This window comes from Pithys albifrons, chromosome 1, assembly GCF_047495875.1.
Source record: "Pithys albifrons albifrons isolate INPA30051 chromosome 1, PitAlb_v1, whole genome shotgun sequence".
Lineage (NCBI taxonomy): Eukaryota > Metazoa > Chordata > Aves > Passeriformes > Thamnophilidae > Pithys > Pithys albifrons.
In genome coordinates this window covers 126,514,819-126,521,037 of record NC_092458.1, presented here as the reverse complement: position 1 = coordinate 126,521,037, position 6,219 = coordinate 126,514,819, and positions in this window count along the sequence as shown.

The window sequence follows — 6,219 nt, the reverse complement described above, 5'->3', positions numbered from 1 at the left end:
GGCAGGTGAAGTGTCAGTGGCACCACCAGAAAATGAAAATGAATTTAAAACATTTTATTCCAGCCAGAAGCACTTGAGGGGCTCTCCAGAAAAAGAGATGGTAGAGGGGAGGATGATTTTCCCAAAGAATATGGAACGTTTCAGTGTTCTCCCCTTTTGTCATCCAATTAAGAGCACCGAAGGCTCCCCCTTTTCCAGGCTCTATTTGCATTTATAATGACACGTTGCCATGGCAAAATCTTACACTCCTTGACTTGGATGGAGACAGATCCTTACAGGAATAGCAGGGGATAAACCCACGGCCCAGCAGCACCGGGGTCCCCTCTGGGCTGGCCCAGCCCCTCCTGCTGCCACTCCCGGGCGTGTCCCCGTGTCCCCCCAGGGCACAAAGCAGGGCTGGGTGTGACAAAGGGAATCGAGGCACAAAAAGCGGGAGGAGCTGCCCATTGTCCCCGGCTCGTGCTGGTAAATGTGGGATTAGGGAGGAAACAGCCCCCCGGCCCATTGGGCCCATTCAGGAGGGGCTTGTTCCCGAATTTCCTGCCCGGTGAGAGCCCCGGCTGATGGCACCGCACCCCGCGGGGCTGGGGGCTTCATTGGAGGCAGGTAATGGGGGGCATGGGGAGCTGGCACTGCCCAAATGGCACCGCAGGTCAGGGCAAGAGCAGGCACAGGGCAGCAGGAGGGATGTACCCTCTGCCAGCAGGGTGGCACTGAGCTGGGGTGGCACTGAGCTGGGGTGGCACAGAGTGGGGGTGGGACCGAGCTGGGGGTGGCACCGAGCTGGGGTGGCACTGAGCTGGGGTGGCACTGACCTGGGGTGGCACAGAGTGGGGGTGGGACCGAGCTGGGGGTGGCACTGAGCTGGGGTGGCACTGAGCTGGGGTGGCACTGAGCTGGGGTGACACTGAGCTGGGGGTGGCACCGAGCTGGGGTGGCACCGAGCTGGGGTGGCACTGAGCTGGGGTGGCACTGAGCTGGGGTGACACTGAGCTGGGGGTGGCACCGAGCTGGGGTGGCACCGAGCTGGGGTGGCACTGACCTGGGGGTGGCACTGAGCTGGGGTGGCACAGAGTGGGGGTGGCACCGAGCTGGGGTGGCACTGACCTGGGGGTGGCACTGAGCTGGGGTGGCACAGAGTGGGGGTGGCACCGAGCTGGGGGTGGCACTGAGCTGGGGTGACACTGAGCTGGGGGTGGCACTGAGCTGGGGTGGCACAGAGTGGGGGTGGGACCGAGCTGGGGGTGGCACTGAGCTGGGGTGGCACTGACCTGGGGGTGGCACTGAGCTGGGGGTGGCACCGAGCTGGGGTGGCACTGAGCTGGGGGTGGCACTGAGCTGGGGTGGCACAGAGTGGGGGTGGGACCGAGCTGGGAGTGGCACTGAGCTGGGGTGGGACCGAGCTGGGAGTGGCACTGAGCTGGGGTGGCACTGAGCTGGGGGTGGCACAGATTGCGGGTGGCACTGAGCTGGGGTGGCACTGAGCTGGGGGTGGCACTGAGCTGGGGGTGGCACTGAGCTGGGGTGGCACTGACCTGGGGGTGGCACTGAGCTGGGGTGACACTGACCTGGGGGTGGTACTGAACTGGGGTGGCACTGACCTGGGGGTGGCACTGAGCTGAGGGTGGCACTTGGGGATTTTTGGGGTGAAACTGAACGTTGGCAGTTGGTTCCTTTCCTGAGCAGGATCGTTTCCCACCAGCCTGGCAGGATCAGCAGGAGGGATCAGCCCCCACCAGCCCCAGGGGGTTCCTCAGTAATGCCCCATGGATGTCACCTGTCACTCGGAATCCAAGATTTTCCCATCCCTGGGAGTGTCCCAGGCCAGGCTGGACAGGGCTTGGAGCAGCCTGGGCTGGTGGGAGGTGTCCCTGCCCATGGCAGGGGTGGCACTGGGTGGGCTTTGGGGTCCCTCCCACCCCAAACCAGTCTGGGATTTCACTGCAAACAGAAAATTATTGCAAAAAGAAGGCCAGTTTTAGTATTTATAATTCCCAAACCGCCTCTGACCCCAACAGGCTGATGATAAAACTGGGGAGGAGCCTCAACTCAGCAATTTTGGTGCTTCTGTTTGGCTGGGCTGGGGGTCAGGGCCTGGCCCAGGACCTGGAGAAGGGGCAGGATCTGACCTGAGCTGGCTGTGAACCCAAATCCTGAACATCCCTGTGGACCTGCACGGGGGAACCTCTGGGCTCTCCTGGGCCAGTACAGGCCTCTCTCCTGACATTCAGGGGGCACAGCAGGAATTGCTGCCTGGAAAGGGTGGGCAGGCCCTGGCAGGGGCTGCCCAGGGAGGGTTGGAGTGCCCAGCCCTGGTGGTGCCCAAGGCAGGACTGGCCGTGGCACTGAGTGCTCTGGGCTGGGGGACAAGGTGGGCATGGGGCACAGGGTGGGCTGCAGGGGCTGTCAGGGCTGTACCAGGGTGGGCATCGGGCACAGGGTGGGCTGCAGGGGCTGGCAGGGCTGTGCCAAGGTGGGCATCGGGCACAGGGTGGGCTCCATGGGCTGGCAGGGCTGTGCCAAGGTGGGCATCGGGCACAGGGTGGGCTCCATGGGCTGGCAGGGCTGTGCCAAGGTGGCCATGGGGCACAGGGTGGGCTCCATGGGCTGGCAGGGCTTTGCCAAGGTGGGCATCGGGCACAGGGTGGGCTCCAGGGGCTGGCAGGGCTTTGCCAAGGTGGGCATGGGGCACAGGGTGGGCTGCAGGGGCTGGCAGGGCTGTGCCAGCCTCAGGGACCCCATGGTAACTGCTGGGCACACAGGTGGCACCCCCTCACCCCTCCTGTCCCCCACAACAGCCCCGTCCCAGCCTCACTCCCCTGGGCCCCAGCCCGAGGGTTAAACTGAACCTGCCTCAGGGACTGAAGCAAAGGGAGGGTCAAGGTCTCGCCTTCACTCCAGGGGGAAAAATCATCTCCCCTGGTCTTTTTTTGCAGCGAGGAGTAAAAGGAGGGAGGAGGAAAAGGGTCTTTGGGAGGCTCTTTTTCATCCCCGAGTGAGTCGGCAATTAAAGCTGACTCTGCTCATTCATCAGGTCACTTTATAAACCGCGGCCAAAGCGGAGGGAACTCTCCAAACACATTCGGGGCCCTGTCCCCTCCTTCATCCCCGCTGGAGCCCTCAATGTGCTCAATTTGGGCACTAACTGCTCCTCAAGTACAACCATATGGTTGCGTTAAAACATCTTTTTCGTGCCTAATTTGAGGCAGTGATGGCCCCTAATCAGCCGCGTGCGGATGAGCCCCTAATTGATGACTAATGAGTCACGTGCTGCCGCTCTGATTGCGGCATCACCGAATTAATCCCTTTAATCACTGCCCGGTGGGTTGTTGGGAGGCTGAGGTTGGTGCCAGTGGCCGAATGGGGCGCTGCGGGTGGAGGGGCTGCCCCTCTGCCCCTTCTCCTGGGCACAGAGGGCACCTGGGGGGGCCCGGCAGGACCTGCAGGACGGGCTGAACAGAGAGGGCAGGAAGGGGTTTGTTCTCCTCGGTGTCTCCACATCACTGTCCCTGCTTGTCATGGAATCATGGAATGGGTTGGGTGGGAGGGACCCCAAAGCCCCCCCAGTGCCACCCCTGCCATGGGCAGGGACACCTCCCACCAGCCCAGGGTGCTCCAAGCCCTGTCCAACCTGGCCTGGGACACTCCCAGGGCTGGGGCAGCCACAGCTGCTCTGCCCACCCTGTGCCAGGGCCTGCCCACCCTCCCAGCCACCAATTCCTGCCCAATATCCCACCCATCCCTGCCCTCTGGCAGTTTGAAGCCATTCCCTTGTCCTGTCCCTCCATCCCCTTGTCCTGTCCCTCCATTCCCTTGTCCTGTCCCTCCATTCCCTTGTCCTGTCCCTCCATCCCCTTGTCCTGTCCCTCCATTCCCTTGTCCTGTCCCTCCATTCCCTTGTCCTGTCCCTCCATTCCCTTGTCCTGTCCCTCCATCCCTTGTTCCCAGTCCCTCTCCAGCTCTCCTGGAGCCCCTTTGGGCACTGGGAGGGGCTCTCAGGTTTCCCTGGATCCTTCCCTGCTCCAGCTGGAGTGCTGGGCTGAGGCTGGTCCTGCCCAGGGGCACCAGGGCAGGCAGAGCTGTCTCTGTCCACGGGCATGTGATAAATATAAACTAATTCGTGTCAAGACCATAACAAGAATTCTGTGTAGCTGATGCAGCAAAGATTTAGCAACAGGATGTCTGTGAGCTTATCAAATAATGCATAAAAAGTAGAAAAGAACTAAAGTTAATAACCAAGCAGCCTTTTGAAGTAAAATCAATACAGTGCAGACCAAAGATAATCCCAGAATACCCAAATACAATGGAGAAGGAAACCCAACCAGGATAAGGAAGAAACACCTCAAGACAACAGATAAGGCTTCACTAGCAAGATTGTCTCTAGTGAAATCTGAAGTTAAGAATCACAGCAAAGAAGAACCAGCCCCCAGGACCATGGAAGAGCAACAGGAAGGATCAGATGAAAGGATCTCAACGTGGAGAAAGAATAAAATCATTTATTGGAACTGGTTAAAAACAAACCTGCTCTGACTGTATAGAAAAGGAGCCCCCGAGGTCAGACCGTGTCACTGATGGGGCAGAGACTCGCAGTGCCCCCAGTGCTGGTTACTCTGGAGCTTTCACTATTTATAAAATTGATCTACCCTTTATACCGAGTGATTGGGTGTTTGGGAGATGGTTCATATCAGGCAGCACCTCCACCTTTCTCCCCCCGGCTCTGTGGCCGCTGAGCCCCCGGGGTTGTTCTGCCTCCGGTGCACACCCCGGGTCAGAGGGAGACAGGAATTCCGAGCCCCCAGATGTGGATCCAGCACCAGGAGAGCTCAGGGATGCCCTTCCCCTCCACAACAGCCAGGACAGGATGGCACCACCCGCATTTTCCCAGCAGTTTCCTGGGCAGACCCTGCACTGCTGAGAGAAGACTTTGCTCCGTTTCTAAATTAATGTCCTGCCTTAGATCAGGGCAGAAACTGGACTCAAGGAAAGATTCTAAAGTTACCTTTAATCAAAGAAGACACTTGTGCACTGGCACTTAAAATAAGTGAAAAAAAAAGTCAATAATGATTTGTCTGGTGTTCATTAGAACACGGACACATTTGCACTGGGTTATTTTTCCATTCTGCCTCCGAGCCTTTCACAGAGGCTGAATTGATTATCCCTCTCTGTCAGAAGCCTCCAGCTCTGGCATTATTGACCTCACACCGTTAATTGCACAATTATCTTTCAACTCTGCAATGAAGTGCTGCTTGTTCTTATGTTTTGAATTTTAAAAATCTTATTGTTGAACTCCTGTGCGTGGACCTTCAGCTGCAGCTGAGTAAAACTCCCTGTTTTCTCCTCTTCCTCACACTGATAAACACAACGAGCCACCCTGGGCTGGGCTGTCTTTTCATTTTTGGTGGCACCAAAGTTCACCACTGGCACAGAAACAGCCCCTGAGCTGGTGGAGCTGCTGGTGCTCCTGGGGGGCACAAATGGGAAGGGGCATTTACACCAAGAGGGTGCCAGGGCTTTAAATAAAGGTGAAAACTCGACAACACTGGCATGGAAAAGGGTTCCAAAGTGTCGGGGTGCCCTGGGCAGGGACTGTCCCCCTGTACTGGCACCGCTGAGGGACCCCCAGGGCTGTGCCCAGTCAGAGGCACTGAGGGGCTGGAGGGTGCCCAGGGCAGGGGATGGAATGGGAAGGGGCTGAGCAGCAATTTGGGGGTCTCTGGAGTCTCCAGACTGGAATGGCCAGCCCAGAGCACTGAGTGGTGGGGATATTGGAGGGGCAGGGAGAGATCACAGAACCCTGGGATCCCTGAAGTTGGCACAGCCCTGCCAGCCCCTGGAGCCCACCCTGTGCCCCATGCCCACCTTGGCAAAGCCCTGCCAGCCCCTGGAGCCCACCCTGTGCCCCATGCCCACCTTGGCAAAGCCCTGCCAGCCCCTGGAGCCCACCCTGTGCCACATGCCCACCTTGGCAAAGCCCTGCCAGCCCCTGGAGCCCACCCTGTGCCCCATGCCCACCTTGGCAAAGCCCTGCCAGTCCCTGGAGCCCACCCTGTGCCCGATGCCCACCTTGTCCCCCAGCCCAGAGCACTCAGTGCCACGGCCAGTCCTGCCTTGGGCACCTCCAGGGCTGGGCACTCCAACCCTCCCTGGGCAGCCCCTGCCAGTGCCTGCCCACCCTTTCCAGGCAGCAATTCCTGCTGCTGTGCCCCCTGCCCCTGCCCT